Source organism: Vitis vinifera, chromosome 7, assembly GCF_030704535.1.
Source record: "Vitis vinifera cultivar Pinot Noir 40024 chromosome 7, ASM3070453v1".
Lineage (NCBI taxonomy): Eukaryota > Viridiplantae > Streptophyta > Magnoliopsida > Vitales > Vitaceae > Vitis > Vitis vinifera.
This window is the reverse complement of record NC_081811.1, coordinates 18,396,794-18,420,135: the sequence shown is the minus strand read 5'-3', so window position 1 is coordinate 18,420,135 and position 23,342 is coordinate 18,396,794.

Below are 23,342 nucleotides of genomic sequence, written 5' to 3'. Positions count from 1 at the left end.
CTAATAAAAATGGCATTTTTATTTCATAAAAAAAAATCTTAACAAAGGCTCTAAAAGGGTTAAAAAAAAAATTGAGTTACCAATTTTTTTTTATAAAAATCAAATTTATTTTACTTTTTTAAGAGCTTCCAACAAGGATTTTGAGTTAAGATACCTTTTTTTTTATATATATAAATTAAAATTTCAATAATAGTAAATATCCACAGAAGAAATTTAGCTTAAATTACAATCTCCTCATGTGGAGTTGCTTCATTCTTTGAAGAAACTATCAAACGTTCTTATGACTCCACCACCCTTAAGATTCTTAGTGTAGATAGATACCACAAAAGGCTTCATTGAGAGAAAGATCGTGTATATATATATAGAAACCAAAATACCCAGAGTAAAGGATTCTTTAACTTACCAATAATTGCTCTATTTACTAGTAAGCTTATTGATGAAGGATAAATATTTCAATTCTCCATTATAATTGAATTCAAAAATGAATTTTGAATTTGATAAACTTTAAATTCTAAATTTAGATTTCCAACATCTCCCACTCATCCACATTGATTAAATAAAATTTTTGTCTTATTTTCCTCTCAATATGGAATCAAATCATTTTCTTCATACAAAAGATAGGATGTGTGAGGTAATGAGAAGTTGTAAAGTAGGAGTATTTTATACTAAGTATGTTGGGATAAAGCCTACAAAAACAAGACATGATTTAATAGAGAGATTTCATTAATATATTCATATATTATGATTTTTTTTCATTATTTTTTATTTATATTAATTATTTATTTGAGTATTTAGAGTTGCATCACTTAAATTGTACATTACTTCGATACATTAGGAGTTGTAGGAAATATCTAAATCATAGGTTTATTGTAAGTTGATAAGTGATTCACAATCAATTTGTGGACTTAGGTAATCCATTTTAGTCTATAGTGCACTAACTCATAATTTGATGGATGACTTATCTTGGTTATTTGTATGATTTTTTTATTATAAGTGCACTAGTGTATATTGTTACATATTAGATAGGACCTACGATGAGTCATGATTTCATCAAACTATTATGTTGTATGAGGTCTCAACCTTAAGAGAATATTAAGTTAGTGTTAAGATCTTATAATGGTTTGTTATACAGGATTTCCTCAGATTGTCGTGTATTCCTTATAAATTAGGTCACTATTAATTAAGACAAATGATAACAAATATTCTTAAGATAAACATCATGATATCTTATGAATTTGAAACAGTATATCCCCCTAAGGTGGTCTTAAGGATTTGTGATCATGAAATTTATGATGTTATAGTAAGTTCTTTAGTGACATATATTCTTAGTAAGTTAGAGTATATCAATTGATCACATAATAGGAATATTTGAGACTCAATAATGGCAAAAGTAATCTTTAAAGGTTGATAGTATCTACCTTGTTAGATTATGTATGTCAATTTCTAAGGAGCTTACATGTTGAGATTAGTAGGTCACATACTTGAGTTTTATATTTTAATATAATATTATAAGATACCGAAGTGCAATTGACTCTTTATAATGAGATTTTGAATAAACTTTAGAATTAGATTATCAAAGAGCCAGTATTTTTCTATGGGTCTCAATGATCCATGCTCGAACTCACTTTCCTTTATGCACATTATTAGAGGGATATTTGGGTTCTTTATTCATATATACATATGAACGTTTTAGTAAATATGTAAGGTTGTATAAAAGTTTATGAATCATTTTTTGAATTGAGCTAATTAATTTATTAGATCTCAATAAGGCTAATTAATTAATTAAAACCTAATGGGCTAACTTAAATTACTTAAGCCTAAAATGAGCTTAAGTCACTTAAGCTCATAAGGAAATCCATATAAATTTCCTTAAGGGTTTAAGATTACACACTTCATTCATTTTGTCTTCTAGAGAGAGGGATCCCTAGCCTTTATCACCACAGAGAGTGAAGTCCACCCTTCTACAAGACCCAGTTTTGAGATAGAGCCATTAGGTGGAAGATCTATGGGTTTTTGAGATTCCTACATCAACTAGACCAGGATCTAGGAATATCTAGATCCAAAGATATGTTTTCAAGCACTTATATCTAGTGTTTTAATTTCCACTACCTCAATCTAAGTATCCCTAGGATGATAGTTACATACACCTTATGATCTAGTATCCCTAGGATGATATCCATGAAGAATAAATGCATAATGTACTCCAAAATAAAATATCAATACAAGAAGTGTCCAAAAATAAAATACATATTAAAAACTACAAAGTCTCAAACTCCTAATATGAGCTTGAAAGACATAACTAGCAACAATTTTAGTAAGTGGATTAACCATCGTTTTACTACTTAAGATATGTTTCAAAACAACCTCCCTCCATGCAATAATGTCCTAAATGTAGTAAAAAGAAGAAGAAGAATATTTATGTGTTTAATCCTATCATGGTATTTTGGATCCTTACTACATGCTCGAGCATCCATTTTATCATTCAAAATAGTGATAGACTCTTCGGGTAGAGTCGTGAGTCTCAAGCATTGGAAGAATCTCCTTAACTAGATAGCCTCATGTACTTGTTAAACTAAGGTTTGATTAATTTCATGTTTTGAGAATAACAAAATAAGGTTGGATCTAATAGTTACATTTAAGTATGATAGGTAATAAGATCTCCTTAGAGTCATTAAGGAAGAAGATACATTAAGAAAATGAAAAAATTAGGAAGAATCAAGAACAAGTTTATCGAGTTTATAATTTAGATAAATGGGTGCACTAAGTTTGAATTGCATACTTTTGTTAAGCACCAAAACATTCATGCATGAGTTCTTAATTGGTTTTATACTTTTATAATTTAGACGAAAATCATTTCAAAAGTAAAAAAGACTTACCCTAGGAAACTACCTTGGATCTCAAGCATTTATGAAAATCTTTCGAGGTTTCTTAAAAATCTCATCAACTTAAGCAAAGGATGTTATACTTGAAAATCTCTCTACATATCAATTTAAGTTTTTGTTAAAGATGGTCTAAATTCATAGGATTTAGTAAAGAAGTCATAACCTTAAAACAAGTATAAACTTTTAAAAAAAAAATATTAGAGCACATGTGAATGATAAGGCAATCATCCACTTGTTATATGGACAACCAAATAGTCATCGACTTGACATGTGGACAACCATGTGATCTTCTACTTGTTTTATTTTCTTTGGTATATATATATATATATAAATCATAGAAGTTATTTTAGCCCAAAAACTCTTAAATTAGGAGAGAAACATGGAGTGAAGATTTTAAATTTTATGGAAATTTTGTCTTTTTATTTTCTAGTATAAAATAATATAAAAAATGGGAAAAGTGGAATTTCATTCACTAATATAAAAATATATGAAAAAAACTTCAAATTTTTTTAAATTAGTATTATCTAAATCTATTTAAAAATAATTTGAAATACATACATTTTTTAATGAGTCATCCAATTATTAAAAAAAATGTCTTTTTATTTGTCATATCATTCAAATCAATTGACAACTAAACTCCTCAAAATAAATGTTTCATTTCCTTTTAATATTTTATTATCATTATTATTATTTTATTATTTGAGTTTTTTTTCTTTGAAAACAACACCTCATAGGATTATTATTTTAATTTCCTAAAAATTTTGAAAATATTGTGCAAAAAAAAAAAAAATCATATTTAAATAAAATTAATATTTGTTTTTTTAATTTCCTAGAATTTTAAGAGGAAATATTGTTAAACAAATCATATTTAAACATAATTACCAATTCAAAAAGTAATAAAGTTGTTTATTAAATAATAAATTTAATAATATATAATTATTTTAATTATGATTAATTTATTTAATATAAACATTTATTTATTTATTTATTTTTATACTATATATCAAAGTACAACCATATTGTAAAACAGTTTATAATTGAAAAAACTTATAACAAATTTTATTCTCTATTATATTAAACAATTGTTAATATTATATAATAAATATAAATTTATTATTAATTTATTTATTATCAAGAATATGAATTTATTTTTAACTTATTAATACTAGAATAAACTTTTTTTTTTCCAAATTCCTACTTTATAATGTTTCTAGAATAAAATAATAAAAATAATAATAATAAAATATCTATAAGAAAAAAAACATCAATATATAGAGGATTCTATCTATCAATTGATTTAGATTACATGACAAGTAAACGGAATTGGTAGGTATTATGTTTCGTAGGCTCCTTTCATACAAAAATAATAATAAATTTCAATGTAACCTCTAATTAATACGGGAAGTATGTTAGGAAGGTTTTCCTTGTGACCCATACCTCCCTGTCACGTATGTTTGATGCATTCAATGAGAAAAAACCAATAGGAAATTGACACGTAACACATTCAATGTAGGGACTTGGAATCGGTGTCGTATTTGCAGCAGTTTTGGAAGGGAATTCTATAAAAGGTAGGAAATAAAAGCCAGAGGATACATGATGATGAAATAGAATAGCACGTGAGTAATGAGTGCCACTGCGACTTGCCCTCACATGTATAAGTCAACCTTTTTCAAATTTTAACAAAATTATGGGTAAAAGAAAGAATCATAGGTGGGTTTGAGAGGATGTGAGGTGTAATGACACGTGTTTTCATCTACCATATGGAAAAGGAAACAATCTAATTATTTGTTGTTGACCACAAAATAATTACCCATTGTATAGGAAAATTTTATTTTATTTTTTTTTAAAATTAGTAATCAAGTATAGAAAACTTGGGAGTTGAGTGGCAGATCTTGAGGTGGCCATAACGGAGAAACCCCGGTTTGGTCTTGCAATGCAATACAAATTCCTCAATTGTCGTGTTCTTGAGAATAGTATCTTATAAGCTTAAAGAACATCTTTTCTATTATAAGAAATTATCACCCATTTTAATCAGAATATGTTAAAGGGACACATAAAAATTATAAATATCAAGGAATATTCAAGAAAAAGACAATTGAAAAATTAGATTTGTTACAAATGTGATTTTTTCTTTTTAATTTTATAAAAAAGATGAAAAGTGGTTTTGTAGGTAGGGTAAGCAATTATTGAGATTTGAAAGAGGTAGGAGGGGACAAAACTAGTTGTTTAAGTCTAAAGGAAATCAATAAAAATGAGTGTTAAAATCTGGTTTCGCTTGGTCAATTTATGTTAAATATATTTGTTTTATTTTGTTTATTCTTTTCCTTCTAGACCTATATTATACATGTACCAAGAAAATTATGTAAAAAGAAAAAAGGCCGAGAAGAAAAAAAATAAAATAAAAGAATATGTCCTCTATAAATAGGAATGACAATGAGTGGGTTTGGGTCAGGTTGCCCCTTCTCAACCTCTCGTCATTTATTCAAAATTATTATCATTTTTGTCCCAATGCGTATGCGAATTTCCTATTCCTACCCATGGGAAAAAAATATGCTTTATCGTTATCCCTATACACACGAGAGGTTCCTACCTACCTTTCCATAAGTCTATGAGAATTTCCCCACTTTTAAAAGTATGATATGACACTTTAAAAGATACACACTACACTTTTCCTATGGAATGAAATTCTTTTTATTAACTTGTATGTGAAGGTGCGACAATCTCTTCCATCTCGGGCATCAAGAGGTACAGGACTTTTTACCACACGACTTGGTTAGAAAGAAACCTAAATTGGTGTTGTAGTCAGGAAGGGAGAAAACCTATCATTGCCAAATGATGCGTGAGAAGGAGGTATAAATAACTTGAAAACTCTCAACAAGGTGAATTGTTCTCCTTTTACAATCATGAGCATCCTCTCTCCATGATAAACAGAAGTTTGCAACTTCAGTGTATATCTTGTTTAATGCCTTAAAAGAATATTAATGGATGCTCACGCTATTATGATATAGCGAGGCAAGACTAGGAATAACAACGAACAGAGCAATCTCATGCTGTTTATTTAAAATAATTTTCATCGTTATCTCATTAAAAAATTAAATTGATTGAGGTGGGTGGAATGGATATGTAAATTTCTCATATTTGTTCGCTCACCTTGGTGCCGTTTAACTTTTTTTTTAAAAAAAATTATTTTTAATTATATTAAAACAAATATATCTTATAAATAATTAAAATATTATAATTTTTATAACTTATTTTATTAAAAAATATTTTATTACTGTCATTATTATTATTATGATATATATATATATATAAAATAAAGAAATAAAAATTAAATTAAATGAATTTTATATATAATTGAGGTGGAACAAGATAAGACAATATCCGAACTCATCCCAAACCCGTGTCGGGTTTAAAAAAAATTCTTTAATCTATCCTTAGGTCATTTATTTAAATTTTAAACCCGTCCCTCCACAAGACAACTAAAACAAAAAAACACAAAAAAAAACAAAAAACAAAAAACCGCTACAACCATTCCTAGGCAAGAGTCAACAAAGACTAAAAAGAAAGAATTAAACGGTTCTTTGGATGAGGGTCAACGAAATTTCGGAGGACTTAAAAAAGTGGTATGATGAGAAGAGGCTAAACCCACTTGGGCTTCTACTTAAGAAGGCTGGGCCTCGGGCAACTTGGACCTTATACTTCATGGAGTGTGCTTTTCCTTTTCTAGTGGCATGCATACACCATATTTTAATATTTTAATTCTTTAAATATGCTAATTGACTTTAATTGAAAATGCCACTTTGCATTTGTCTCTTCTCCAATTTCTCTTTAACAAGTGTTATGATTTGTGATAGTAATTAAGAAAGACAAAGATAATATATATATATATATATACATATTTGTAGTGTTTTTTTATTTTATTTTTTATTTTATTATAGGACAATTCTATAGCAATAATGAGATACATATTAGCAATATATGCCAATGGATGGATCCATATTGGTCTTGGATTATCTTAACTTGGAAAAATATATAGTGGACCACCTCATTTATTCAAAATATTTAATTTTTTTAAATAAGTGGTGATAGATGATTTTAATGGGTGTTTGGTAAACCAACTTAATAAATTAAAGTAACTTAATTACATAATTTAAGTTATTAAGTAAATTAAGAATGTTTGGTAAAATAACTTCATAATATGAATTAAAGTAAAAAATAACTTTAAATAATAAGTAAAAATAACTTAGTTTAAGTTATTAAGTAAATTAAGAATGTTTGGTAAAATAACTTCATAATATGAATTAAAGTAAAAAACAACTTTAAATAATAAGTAAAAATAATTAACTTATTTTTAAGTCCACATTTCATTTTATCTGTTTACCCTTATTTGTCCTAATTCTTTTAATGATCTTTTTTACTATTTCATGATCTCTATTATTACTCGACCTATTTTTTTTAATTATAATTTATAAAGATAAATATGTTAATTTAATGATTTAGAATAAATTTTAAGATAATTTTATTAAATAATTAAAAATTAAGTAATAAGTTTTAAGTCAACAACTTAAATATAATATAACTTAAAGCCAACTTAAATTATTGAGTAACAAGTATTAAGTTTTACCAAATATCTTTTTAATTTATAAAAAGATAAAAATCAAATAAAAGGAAAAACAAATCATTTTATAAGTAATATTATATTATTGTTGGGTTAGGAAAAGCAATGGTTAAGACAAAAAATAGTTGTGGGCAACAATAATGAGAGGGTTGAGAGATTGCACCTTAATCGTGTACTTGTTAATTAGTTAGAAAAGTAAGAAAAAAGAGTTGGTACTAATAATAATTTAATGTTGGGATAGGGTAAGCAGTGGCCGACATGTAAAACGATTGTTGACAATGATATTGAAACGGTTGAAAATGTAGAAGAAAAGTGGTGGTAATTTGTTAAGTTAAAATGATAATTTGTAGTTAGTTGATTGATGATGATAGTGAAAAGTGGTGGTAATTTGTAAAGTTAAAATGACATGATTGATGATTGATGATGATGATGATGAAAAGTGGTGATAATTTAAGTTAAAATGATAATTGTAGTTAGTTGATGCATGAGGACGAAGACAAAGACGATGACAATGATGGTGATGGTAGCGTAGTAAGAGATAATAAATAATAATAATAATAATAATAATAATATTTCATACTATTCATATTATAATCATATTATTTATATTTAATAATATTTTTCATATTCTACACTACGATTTTTAAATTATAACTTTTTTATCTATTTATATGTCTATGACAATAGGGATGGATTCAAGATAGTTCATCCTCATCTCGACCCCTCCGAATTATTTAAACCTATTTTTATTCCTATACTAAAAAATAATTTAAACACAATTGAGTAAGTATAAGAATTTTTTGTACTTTTTCATACTTGCCCAATCCCATTTATTTATTTTTTTAATTTCACTTGTTTTAATCTTTTAAATTTTAATTGCATTAAAAATAAAAAATAAATAAATCTTACAAATTTTTATAAGAAACTTTTTTATTTTATGAACTTTACCTAGGATATAAAAATAAAATTCTCTAACCTAAACCTAACAGTTTATTTGTATCTCAGACTTATTCTATTAAGTCATATAAACATCTGAAAAAACTCATCTCATTGTTATACTTAATGTTCAACTTGGTTTTAGTGGGAGAATTGACTTTTGGGTTTGCCTCATTTTGATTTAGGAATTTAATGACTCAAATCCTTTATTTTATAACAAAATATTAATTACCAAGTAGGATTTGGTTAAATAGTTTAATCGCTTTCCCCTTCCTACCATTTTGGAAGGGTTACTTAGACCAAATTTATACCCTTACAGATTTATATACCATTTCTATGTGTGATTTTATTCACACTAATATCAACCCTGATCTAGAATTTCAAAAAAACAACAAAGTATTATATTATCTAAAAAATAAAGAAATAATGAAAATGAAAATGAAAATACACCCACTTCTTTGGTGGATGGTGTTTCCAAAAGTGTGACACTCCTACTAGAGTTTATTCCAAGACTCAAATGGACCAAATTCATTTTTCCTCAAGCCAAAACACATTCTTAAAGACTAAGAAACCATCAAGAAATCCAAAATCTTTATATACTCATTTTGTCACCATTCCCACACTATAAATCCAGGTTTTTACTCATCTCTCTTGAATAAGATTTGAAATAGAATGCTTCAATTGAACACATTGCTCATGCCCTAAGCTCCAAAACTAAACAACCCTACCCATGACAAATTTTCCACCCTAAATCCATTTTTTTTTTTTAAAAAAAAAAAAAATTATCATCATGAAGTCACCCCCTCAAATCCCCTATGTTCAAGGGGCCAACACCTATCACATACCTACTAGATATATCCAAATAGTCACCATGCATTCAAGCATTTACTAGATATATCTAAAAAACCTCCTATCACATACCACCTGCTACAACTAAAAAAAAAAAAAACCTCAATGCATAATCAGAAGAGTTAATGAAGACATCATACCTAATCAACCTTACAGTAGCTGAGAAACTTTACCTTTAAAGCCATTGATCACTTTTCACATTTTACTAGTAGTAATTTGAATACTTGAATCTGAATAATTATTGAATCATCAACTCCAAGTGAATGAGATCTAGACCATGAAGCCCAAAAATCCAGGAGGAAAAGTTCAAGCACAGGATGTGTAGACAACACACAGATAAACTATCCAACAATCTTCATGCTTTGGAACAAATTTGTTCTATTCTGCCTATAAAATAAATACTGGACTTTTCTTATATAGACAAAGTTAAGGGCTAAATAATATTGTCTTAAAGACACCTTGCATGTTTGGATGTCAGACAGTCATACACGATGCTTTTTCAGTAAGATGAAAGTCATCAGTTATAGAACAACCAATACGTGAATATATACAAACTTACAAACAGTAACCACTGAACTAGTTCTATACATATCTTAGGTTGACAGGCAACTAGAACTACCACAGGTGTCGGATTGCATGCCAATCGATGTGAAATTCTGGAGGGAAATCAGTGTGAGCTTTTGGATGGGCACGACGCATATGGATACGATAAATGCAGGTTGAGGCAACAGAAAGCCACAGGATTATTAATAGAAATATGCATGCCATCAGAGGTACTACACGACCCTGCACAAAATTCATGATCAGCCCCATCATGAAAATATCAATAATTTGTAGATAAGAGAAGACCATCAGACAGCTCATTTGTAAAGAGTTGCACATCTAGAGTTTAAACTTCATGTCATTTGTTGAGCATTATACATACATGTAATGTAAACAACTTTAAGCATCTCAACTGTCAATGAACACATTTCCTTTTGTTTTCCAAGGCATTTGAGGGAACACATCCATCCCTTACAATTAAATGGATAAACGAGTCTATGGACTCATGTAACAGTGACCTGACTCCCCACATCTGCATCACCTGTCTCTACAGAACATTGTAGGTCCTTAATACCAATATTAATGCAACACCCTAAACTTAACACTAGGGGTAAAATAAGAATTTTAAAATAAAGAAATAAATATGATTAAATTAAAAGGAAATAGAAAGGTCTTTTCACATTAAGAACCCTAGATGTTGAGATATTATGATATATTCTAGGAAAGTAGTTGCTATTGTTTAGGATTGTTTCCTAAATGTTGAGATATTATGATATATTCTAGGAGCTATTGTTTAGGATTGTTTCCTAAACTCACGGCATTGTTTAGGAATGTTTCCTAAACTCACGGTTTTCCTTAATTAGGTTTGCTTGATGTACTATATATTTACATAGATGAATATCAATTAGGGTTAAGCTTTGACCCTTTAATCACACTTTACATGGTATCAGAGCACTGACATGCACACACAATAAAACAATGGTTGGCGACGATGAACAACCACCATTGCCGCCACCTAAAAGGGAGATGAATTCACCTTTTTTTCTCGGCACAGGAGACCGACCAGGCGACTTCATCACTCCCACTCGCTTACGCGGCGACAATTACGATGATTGGGCTTCCGATATTCAGTTGGCATTGGAGGCACGCCGCAAGTTCGAATTTTTGGAAGGCACTATCACCGGACCACAACCTCCATATACCCAATCTGATTGGAACACCGTCAATGCAATGTTGGTTTCTTGGATTACAAACACAATCGATCCCGAGGTAAAGAGTACCCTATCTAAATTTCGTGATGCAAAACGCTTATGGGAGCATCTTAAGCAACGATATGCTATGGTTAATGGCCCAAGAATTCAACAGTTAAAGACTTCAATTGCTAAGTGTGAGCAACCGAAATCTATGTCTGTTACAACTTACTATGGCAAATTAAATGTATTATGGGAGGAATTATTTAAGCATGAACCGCTAATTTCTTGCACTTGTTGTTCGTCTTGTACTGCCGCATCATTGCACCAAGCAAGACGTGAACAAGGAAAATTACATGACTTCTTGATGGGACTCAACACTGATCTGTACGCTCAATTACGAACCAATATCCTTTCTCAAGATCCCTTGCCTTCGCTTGATCAAGCGTACCAACTGGTGATACAAGATGAGCGTGTGCGGCTCGCCAAGGCAGTCACAGAAGACAAGCCGGCAGAGGTCCTTGGCTTTGCTGTCCGTACAGGTGCTGGAAGAGGACGAGGAAAAACGGAGAGGCCTGTGTGTAGCCACTGCAAGAAGACGGGGCATGAGACTTCAACTTGCTGGTCCCTCGTTGCTTGTCCTCACTGTCACAAGCATGGCCATGACAAAAATAATTGTTATGAAATAGTGGGTTATCCTGAGGGGTGGTTGGATCAAAACAAGGCTGATGGGGGTGCTGGACGTAGTCGTCAGCAGGCTGGTCGTGGGCGTGGTTCAGCTCGTGCTAACGCGGCAAGTAGCACAATTGGAGCATCCTCTACTAAAAGTTCTACCGATCAACTCTTCACACCCGAACAATGGAAAGCTCTTGCGGGCTTAATTGGTAATGCTCAAGTTCCGGATGACAGGTTGAATGGTAAGTTTGACACGAAGTCATGGATCATTGACACCGGGGCAACTCATCACGTGACCGGTGATTTATCTTGGTTATTTGATACTATAGCGTTGTTTGAGTGTCCGGTTGGCCTTCCTAATGGTGAATCTGTTGTTGCGACCCAATCCGGTTCCGTTCGTTTGTCGAATAACATCACTCTTAAAAACGTTCTTTATGTGCCGAAACTCAATTGCAATTTACTTTCGGTTTCACAATTGACTGATGACTTACATTGTATTGTCCAATTTAACTCTTATATGTGTGCTATACAGGACCACACCAGGGAGCTGATTGGAACGGGAGTTAGGCGAGATGGACTTTACTACTTCGGTGGAGCTGAAGGTGATTCGGTACAACATGTTTCTGTCCACAACGCAGCCTCCACTTTGGAGTTGTGGCTCAAAAGGATGGGACATCCTTCAGAGAAAATAGTGAAGTTACTTCCTCCAGTTAGCAATCTTAAGGGTAGTTTAAACAAAGCTTGTGAAATATGTTTTCGTGCTAAGCATCCTAGAGACAAATTTCCTTTAAGTGACAATAAGGCAACTAGAATTTTTGAGAAAATACATTGTGATTTGTGGGGCTCTTATAAACATGTCTCTTCTTGTGGAGCTCGTTATTTTTTAACTATTGTTGATGATTTCTCAAGAGCTGTGTGGATTTATTTGTTGGTCGATAAAACAGAAGTTTTTCGGATGTTTATGTCTTTTATTGCAATGGTAGATCGACAATTTTCTCAAACAGTGAAAGTTGTTCAAAGTGATAATGGTACAGAATTTAAATGCCTACTTGACTATTTTTCTGCAACTGGCATTTTATTCCAAACTTCTTGTGTGGGAACTCCGCAACAAAATGGGAGGGTTGAGAGAAAACACAAGCATATTTTAAATGTGGGGAGGGCATTACGCTTTCAAACAAATTTGCCTATTTATTTTTGGGGAGAAAGTGTTCTTGCCGCTGCTCATTTAATAAACCGCACTCCCTCTCCTTTGTTACACAATAAAACACCATTTGAAATCCTATTTGGCAGCCCTCCTTCATATGCGGCAATTCACACCTTTGGTTGTCTTAGTTTTGCTCATGATCAAAAATCCAAAGGTGACAAATTTGCAAGTAGAAGTAGAAAATGTGTGTTTTTGGGTTACCCGTTTGGAAAGAAGGGGTGGAAGTTGTTTGATTTGGACACCAAGGAATTATTTGTTTCTCGTGATGTCAAGTTTTTTGAGGATATTTTTCCGTTTGGTAACCCGGGTGCTGTGAATATTATTCCGGACAACATTGTGCCTAAGGTAAATGTTGAAATTGATAGTGATTTTGCTGATTTTGTCGATGATGATGCTGATTTACCTAACCCACAAGCCCAAACACAAAATCCCAACCTCATCCAACCTGAATCCCAAGCCCACCAAGATCTTTCACCTGGGCCGGAAGTTGTTCCCACTGTTGGGCTTGATTCACTTGGGCTTGACAATACAAGTAATGGGCAGTCTGCTCCTATGGGAAAGAGAATGAGGGATAAATTTCCTTCGGTTCTATTACGAGATTTTGTTACTCATACGGTGGTTGCTGAAATTCCATCTCCCGCCACTCCGTCTCCACAGCATCCCTCAGGTACTCCTTATCCCATAGCACATTATATAAATTGTGACAATTTTTCTGTACATTATCGAAAGTTTCTTGCAGCTATTATTTCGAGCAATGATCCTAAGTCATTTAAAGAGGCTATGAAAGATGTCGGTTGGCAAAAGTCAATGCATGAGGAGATTCGGGCTTTGGAGGAAAATGGTACGTGGACTCTTGAACCTCTTCCAAAGGGTAAGCGTGCTTTGGGAAGTCAGTGGGTTTACAGAACCAAGTACTTCTCAAACGGTGATATTGAAAGGCTCAAATCCAGATTAGTAGTTTTGGGGAATCATCAAGAAGCCGGTATTGATTATCATGAGACTTTTTCTCCAGTTGCCAAAATGACTACGGTGCGTGCTTTCTTGGCTATTGCGGCTTCGAAAAATTGGGAACTTCATCAGATGGATGTTCACAATGCCTTTTTGCATGGAGATCTTGAGGAGGAAGTGTATATGAAGCTACCCCCAGGATTTGAGAGTTTCGATCCGAACTTGGTTTGCAGGTTACGGAAATCACTTTATGGGTTGAAACAGGCTCCGAGATGTTGGTTTGCCAAGTTGGTCACGGCTCTTAAAGGATATGGTTTCTTACAATCCTACTCTGATTATTCTCTTTTTACTTACACTAAGGGCAATGTTCAAATAAATGTGCTAGTGTATGTCGACGATCTTATTATCTCTGGGAATGATTCCGCTGCACTTAAGACCTTTAAAGCCTATCTCAGTGATTGTTTTAAGATGAAAGATCTTGGTGTTTTGAAGTATTTCCTCGGAATCGAGGTGGCCAGGAGTTCGGCTGGTTTGTTCTTGTGTCAATGCAAGTACACACTTGACATTGTATCGGAGGCCGGATTACTGGGAGCCAAGCCGTGTGGCTTCTCGATCGAGCAAAATCACAGATTAGGACTCGCAAATGGGGAGCTCTTGTCGAACCCTGAGTCCTATCGCAGATTAGTAGGTCGACTCATTTATCTGGCAGTGACCCGTCCAGATTTGGCCTACTCGGTTCATATATTATCTCAATTTATGCAGGAGCCTAGAATTGAGCATTGGGAGGCGGCTTTGAGAGTCGTTCGTTATTTGAAAGGTACTTCGGGTCAGGGTATCTTGTTACGTACAGATAGTGATCTGTCCCTGCAGGGTTGGTGTGATTCTGATTGGGCAGCATGTCCAGTCACTAAACGCTCTTTGTCCGGATGGCTTGTGTTTCTTGGGCAATCTCCTATTTCTTGGAAGACAAAGAAGCAACACACAGTTTCCCGCTCGTCTGCAGAAGCGGAATATCGAGCTATGGCAGCAGTTACTTGTGAGCTCAAATGGTTGAAGGGGTTGCTTCTGAGCTTGGGTGTGCACCACCCAAAGGCAATCAAGCTCTTTTGTGATAGTCAGTCAGCCCTTCATATGGCCAAAAATCCAGTATTTCATGAACGCACCAAACACATTGAGGTTGATTGTCACTTTGTTCGGGATGCGATAACAGATGGTTTGATTGCTCCGTCATATGTTCCTACTGTTACACAATTGGCAGATATTTTTACAAAGGCTCTTGGAAAGAAACAATTTGATTATCTTCTTGCCAAGTTGGGCATTTTTGAACCTCATGCTCTAACTTGAGGGAGGGTGTTGAGATATTATGATATATTCTAGGAAAGTAGTTGCTATTGTTTAGGATTGTTTCCTAAATGTTGAGATATTATGATATATTCTAGGAGTTATTGTTTAGGATTGTTTCCTAAACTCACGGCATTGTTTAGGAATGTTTCCTAAACTCACGGTTTTCCTTAATTAGGTTTGCTTGATGTACTATATATTTACATAGATGAATATCAATTAGGGTTAAGTTTTGACCCTTTAATCACACTTTACAAGTTTAGGAAACAATCCTAAACAATAGCTCCTAGAATATATCATAATATCTCAACATTTAGGAAACAATCCTAAACAATAGCAACTACTTTCCTAGAATATATCATAATATCTCAACACTAGATATGAATAATAAGATCTTTTGACTTCACTGTATCGAAGTCCAGCACAGAGACGAGAGAGATTAGATAATATAGATTTGAAGATGTGAGAGTGTAGAATCTGAAGGTTCGTTTTTCCAAGTAAGATTCTAATCATTTGATTATTATTTTAGATTCATTAAATAGTTTTGAATAACTTAAATGTTCTTTTGGAAATTTAAATTTATATAAGGCTTTGATTTCTTTAAAAAAATTATTAAAAATGCATGAATACAGATTGATTTATTCATGGATAAGAAATTTCAAAGATTTGATGAGTAGAAAAAATTTTTTTTTAAAAAAAAAGTCCAATATGCAACAAATAGTAGGATGTTGGAAAAAGAAAACAAATATATGATGGTTGGTTGTAGTATTGTGTGCAGAATACTTTTTTGAAGTTTTTTAAGGGAAAAATATGTTTTTGCTTACTCTGAACATGAATATAGTAACCCATAACTTTTCAGTTATAAGATGCTTGTTTGAGTCATTTGCACTTAAGTCTCCAAGCTTGAAGTGTGAAATGACCATCATGCCCATATAGTAGATGAGGGCGTGACAATTAAGATTCATACTTTGACATACATAGATGGTTATTGTTGAAGAGTATCTCAGATTCCTTTCTTGGGTCAATTTCTACTTCCTTGATATTATTCTATTTGGAGATATTTTTGTAACGGAGCTTCCATTCTTATTATTAAAAGATTTTACTATAGACTTAGGTTTCTTTAGTAATTGAGGAATTGATTCTTTATATGAAATATTCCTATATTATAAAGGAAAGAATTAGTGAAAGATTTTAACATAAATAGTCTTTTGAAGTATATTTGGGCTTTGGGATTTGAGAATTCTTAGATTATAATCTCCTTGCATTTTACTAACATTTCTTTGTAGCCCATGCCCCTAGATACAAGCTTTGCACTAAGCCACATAGATTGTTGTAACCATACAAATTGTTGTAAGCTTTATATACTTTCTATTTTCCTTTTCTTATTTTCTTATTATGATTTATTTTCGTTTGTTCTGGCTTGTTACAACAAATTGTATTAGAGATCAGTTTGAAAAGTTGATGGAAGAAACAATTTTAGTTTATGGCGCATCAAGATGCATGCTTTGTAGCTTTTCATAGAAATTCTATAAGACATTGAAAGGTAGGAAGGCTCTACTAGCAACAATGATCAACTAAGAGAAGAATGAACTTGTGGAAAAATCACCTAGTGCTATTATGTTGTGCTTGATGAATGGTGGAATGGCTCCCTAGTTAAGGTTTTCACATGCATTTTGTAGCGTTATGCGAATCTGATTCCCTTATAGCCAAATTTTAAGCTAACGGTAAATGCTCGGCTATTTAATGTTTTACAAACTTTTGATGTACATGCAATTCCCTCACTCATGGCTGATACTTGAGTCTTCGAGAGAGTTGCCATGTCATATTGGAATGAAAGGAGCAAAAACATTGAAGAATCAGCATAGAGGCCATATTCATCCCACATCCCCATAAGGAGATGGATTAGAGGGTGTATTCCTCTAGCATAAAAACACTAGCAGTCCAAAAATGAATCTGCAGACCACCATAGGTGCGCTGATTACCCCGTAGACATTCAATTCCCCAACCACTGCACTTTGCCCTATTGGGCTATCCTCCTCATCAAAAGATTTTGCAATCTTTAAACCATCCAATCTTCCACACACTACTGAGAAGTCTCCACATGGAAAGCAATCCAGGGTTTCTTTTGGAGGGCTATAAAATATCATTTTTCAACATGGAAGGAGAAAGAGACAGTCTTCAGCTAGGGGTTTGACATGCCTCCACTTTCAGCTCACATTGAACTTCAATTTCTTCATTTCAAACTCAATAGTACACACTATCTTGTATCAAACATTAATAGCATCTTTTAATATTTCATTTTGTTCCAATTTTTGTAAGTTTTCATTTCTTCTTCTCCATTTCTTTTGGGTTGTAACAGCATATATTTATGGAGACTTGAAAATCTCATTTTGTTAGCTAGCTCGCCAAATAGCACAAGGGGGCCTCATTGGGCTGAAATCCTATGAATTATTTCTGCCATTTTTGTCCATGAATTTAATGCAATATAGATCAGATTCATTTCCTTTCATTTATTATTATCTTTCTCTATCTTCTCTCAGTAGGGCTTAGGTTTATTTAATACTTGATAACTGGACATCCCAGGTGCTTAGTGTTTAAGCACCTCGACCTAAGATTTCAAGCTTGATTAGGTAATTCCATGGCTGGTAGTTGGAGGAAAATAGGTAGTCTTCCATGATCAAACCAAGACTTTGATTTGAACTACATGTTTGTGAAATGTCTCTAAGAACCACATTGCAAAATCTTCCAAAGACCACTCATTAGTACCTCAGTTGTGATTAAATATTAGTATCATTCCATCAAGGGTACACAATCCCTAATGCCTACATCTTCTTTTGACATTGGCTTAGCTCAATCTCGCATCTAACAATTGCCTTACCAAATCTCTACACAACTTCATAATCAAACCCATCACTAGTCTAGCACTTTAACCTCCAGTCTTCCCTTTCTAAACTGCTTTTGAGACCCCCATTCTGTGTGGATCTAAACCCACCTCACCATTTGTTATTACTACACTTGACATCCTGTGCTTGAGGACATCTGAGACCTACAATACTAGGAATAAGCAGTGCATGCGTGATAAGATACTTTGCAAGGTTGAAGAAGGGGATATGACAACTAAGTTATACTTGAAGATAGAAAGTTTGTACATGACAAAGTCTCTCAAAAAATAATTTGTATTTGAACAAATAGTTGTCCACTCCACATGCAGAAATGAGCAGTGTAATACAAAACATGACTTAGGAGTAAGAGCAAAAATGGAGCTCGGGTTGATTGATGATGATGAAAAGTGGTGATAATTTAAGTTAAAATGATAATTTGTAGTTAGTTGATTGATGATGATAGTGAAAAGTGGTGGTAATTTGTAAATTTAAAATGATATGATTGATGATGATGATGATGATGATGAAAAGTGGTGGTAATTTTGTGGACCCCGCATTTCGGCTCGCTCAATGCGTTTCCCACTCGATGGCGAGCTCGATTTTTATTTTATTTGTGAAAAATTGATTTTTGGAAAAAGTTGGAGTCGCCTCTTATTTTATTTTTATTTTTGAAGGGAAAATAAAACAAGAAATAAAACCCTAAAAAAATGACTCCATAATTTTTGGAAAAGCGTGTCTTTGAAAACCGGATCGGGTTCGGGGGTCAGGTTACTTATCGGGAAGGTACGGTAAAGACCGTAGCACCCCTCTAAGTCCCTAAGTCGGGTCTCTACTAATAGAATGAAGCTGACATGGCGATGATGAGGAAATCAATAAATATTCAAATCAATCATGCACATATGAGTATCAAAACATGCGTATAGCGAGACCAGAATAAGGACAGATGCGTACCTGGGTAACGATCTTCAATGCGCTATCAAGAAGTGAGATTAGTGCACAATTAAGGGATAGTCACATGCATATCATAGAGCAGAATAAATCATGTATGGCACCCGAATCAACCAAACAATCCATCTATCATAAAATCTCATATGTTGGGCCCCCACCAAAGCCCATTTCATTTTTTTGTATGAATTAATCCCATGAATATCTATTATTTAGAATTACGGGATTTGATCCACACTTATTTCAAAACATTTTAAAATCAAGAGAAGTATGGAAAAGATGAAAAGGCTTGTCAAAGAGGAAAATGGCAACCAAAAATTTATTAAAAATGGAACCTTGGAACCTAAAGAGGCTTTCGGGATGAAAAGCTTGGGTGATTTGAAATTATTTGAAAATCAGAAATTATCAAACTATTCACAAAGTGAAGTTCAAGAAATTCATTTTCAAAATCAGAGAAGGGGGAATGAGAGGAGATGACACGTGATTCCTCGGATCAAAGGTGGTCATGCAAACCATGTGTAAGTGGGAGAGATAGTACTGGAATTGCCCTGTTGGCAGGCTATTATCTCTCATAACAGCAACTAAAAGCCCCAATAGGACAAAACAGTCACAAACTGCATCCTGCACTGTATGGACCCGCAGCCCTACTGCATCCTTATTGCTCTGAATCCTAACAGGATCTTCTGTTGCCAGCTGGATATAGTCAGCAGGGTAAATATCATCTCTCCCAGAGATGCGAGAAATGGGATGCCACCAAAGAACTCTAGTCTCATCAGCACTGTGTTCACTCAACGACTAGCCCGAGTCATGCTGACCAAAAATTTTCTAGGATAGCTTTGTTTTTCACATCCATTTGTTCCAAAGTATTGGCCCGTGTACACATTGCCTAGTTCGGTCTATCCCTGGAACCAGTCACAAATTCGTTCTTCTCCAAGAGAAACTCATAATATTAACATCTCTTTCATGAGTGCAAGGACTTCTGGTGGCATTACACATGGAACAGTCAGGCTTTGCACCACAGGGACGATCATGAATCTGTAACTATACATGCGACTCAGATGGGTCGCGACTGATGGAAGTATTCTCCCAGTGTAGCTGTCGAGTTCAATTGGTCATGTAGATAGCCATACTGCACTCAAATTTAAAGCATTCCTTTCTCAACCTCTGACCCTTGCCGGAGTCATCAACGTTATAGGATTACAGTGTAGCGGACTTGACCTTCTCCTTGCTTTTCCTGAACAGCATGTACCTCCCTGCTGCAACCCAGCACTACCAAGCTTTGACCTCCTCTTCCAAGTTCGAATGAAGAAATTCAGATGCACTCTCATATGTCAGCATATAGGTTGGTTTGATGATGGAGTTATCTATTGAGCGTTCTGCAATGCTACCATCAGAATATAGTACAGTAGATACAGTAACAGCATTGCAAAGCTCTCCTTGTTTCAATCTCATTCCCTCCATGGCAAGCTTCTCAGGGAACGTGGGGTAAGTGGCAGTAGGCAAGGAAATAGAAGTTTCTCTTTTCATTGCTCCTCTGTCTACTATGCTTCCAGGTTGAACGATGCTAGTTAGATCTGCCACATGCATCCAAACTTTAATCCGCCCATCTAGCAACCCTGTCACACACTCTCTGCCCTTCTCTGCCATTATCAAATCAATCCACAGTTTCTCTTGTTTTTAGCTCCTGAATTCTGTCCTTCAGTGTAAAGCCATTCAAATGTTGAAGACATCGAGATGAAGAGTAAGCTTGCATGCGGGCTTAGCAATAGCCCGATTTCATCTTCAGTAAATGAAACTAACAGCAGTAACCTTTAAGGGATTGGCAATGAGCATCACATCCCAATATCCTAAACTTTGAGTCAATCATGTCAACTAGTGCACAGATTACATGCATCATTTCCTCTAGCAAATGCCGAAATCTTGTAGTGGTGCACCTGGAAATGCTGAATGGGAGGAATGAGCATGAAGTCGGCCATGCGCGTGAGATTGGTGCAAAGCATAGCCATGGGTGGTGTGTGAAATGGGTCTTAGGAGTTCGGTGGGTACGAGGTGATGGATTTGACGGGCATAGGAGCATGCATGATGACTACGTGCACATGGGACTTGAGAAATTGGAAGGAGTGGAATGATGAGAGAAATGGGTGGTGCGGTGTGTTCAAGACTAACGAAAAAGGAATGCAACGTGGGCATGGTGATTGTGAGGATGTGGCTAACAAATTCAGCTGGGTATGAAAGAAGGTTTAGATTATTGGAAGTGAGTAATGGCAAGGCATGGGAAGGTTTAGAGAGAAGTGGGTATGAATGGTTTAATAGGTATGAATCAAACGGGTTAGGTGGAGGGTAGAATGGGTGTGGAGATGGACATGGAATGGGTTTAACGGGTTTAGAGGATGGGTGTGGAGATAATGGAAAATGGGTATGGGAGAGAAGAAAATGGGTATAGTTGTGGTTAGAGAGAGAAAAGGTGGTGGAAGGTTAGTGAAGGTGTAGGGATATGGGTATGATGTGGTGTGGGGTGGATTAGTGGGATCGCCGGCGCTAGCTCCGACGCGGGGAAACTGTGCTCTGTCACTATAGTAATGGTGATCAAAGAGGCTTTTGCTCCATAGCTTATTTATAGAAACTGTGCACTAGGGACCATTCACGTATAGGGGGAGCCTTGTTGTATCTTTCAAGGCTACGACTGCGGCTATGAGACTTGCCCCAGTCACCATTCTGCAATTGAGCCATGGCATGCCGATCTTGCGGGAATCCAGCCCAACTGGGACTGGTGGTGGTCATCGCTGAAAACAACGGTTGAGGGTGCGAGCACCATGTGGACGGCCATGATTGCGCAGATAAGGACAGAAGCAGACGCGTTTCCCACTTTGGCTTCTCTCCTGTATTCCTTTTAAGGATGCACTTAAACATACCAGTGTTGAATGACAGTATACGTGATCACAAGATCGGTATATGCAAATATTCGACTCCGGCCCGCCATGGCTTTGAGCTTGTGTCACAGGGTACCGCTTCCAAACCCATCTCCAAGCAAATACAGACCGAAAACTATAGATGCAAGGCAACTTCTGGAGCATGATTCTCAACTAAACATTTAAATAATATCTGCTTCACCGCTTCAATAGATATAAATCAGCACTCCAAATTTCAGAAACAGTCATCAAGCCATGTTTAAAAACTCCATAAGATCCTTTGTACAGAAAACTTCTTGCCTCTGGGAATCTCTTCACGAAACCATTTTCTCCTCTTAAGCTTTGATTTAGCTTTGTTGCATCTAATGGACACCCGGACCTTTCTCTAATCCACCCAGATTCAATAATCAGACCTCCTCAAACAGAGTACCTTAGAGCTGGCTGCAATTCCTCAAAGAGATACCGACGACTCCAGATCGTAATTTCAATGTGATGATTTTCACTCCCTTTCTAATGAAGCTCACTTAGCACACAGGTGATTCACAAATTTAAGGAAGAAAACGTGTATGAAAGAGGAAAGAGCAAAGGTTAAAACAAATTAAATCCCAAGAAACAAACAATGACTACCAAATAGCAAATATGTTGAGCCTCATTTCAGATGTGAATCCATGGGCCACGAACAGGGGAGTGAGAGAGAAGATTAAATCAATCCAATGCAAACCCATGTATATGATGACCTCAAACGGAGTTTAAGAGAACGAGATATTAGCAGGGGTAAGCATTTCCAAACAGTGGATGAAAGTTAAACCAACAGAAGAACACCTGAAAAGACGATATAATAAGAAAATATGAACTAGAAATCGACCATACCTGCACCTGGTAAAATTCCTCTCTAGCAGAAAACAACAAGAAAACTCCTGAGTTCCTCTTCTTCCTTGCCTCTCTCGTTCCCTCGCCCTCTCAAAAAAAACTCCCCCGGAATCTCTCTTTTTCTCACTCTTCTCTTCTCTCTTTCCTCTCTCTCTCTGAAAACCTCTTTTACTTTTTCTCTCTCTGCCAGTCTCCCCCTCTAAAGATCTCTGCCCACTTCCTCTTTTGCCCCCTCTAAAAATATCTCCAACGGCTCTCCTGCAGACCACCCTCCTGGCACCTACAAGCCTGGCAGCTAGCCCTAACAGACTCACCTCGCTCTCTCTCTCTCCCACCCCCCTGCAGCTCAGGTACCTCCAGCTGCATAACGGCCAGCAGATTCTCCTTCTAGAATCTTCTTCACCTTTACAGGTGTCCTCACCTCATTGGCCATCAACTCCACTATTTTGATCCTTTACTAGCCAATCTGGAAGAGACACGTGGCTCCTTGAGAGCCTTCCACCTGCAAAGCAAAACTTACAGCAAAATGTGATAAACATGAGTCCCTAAA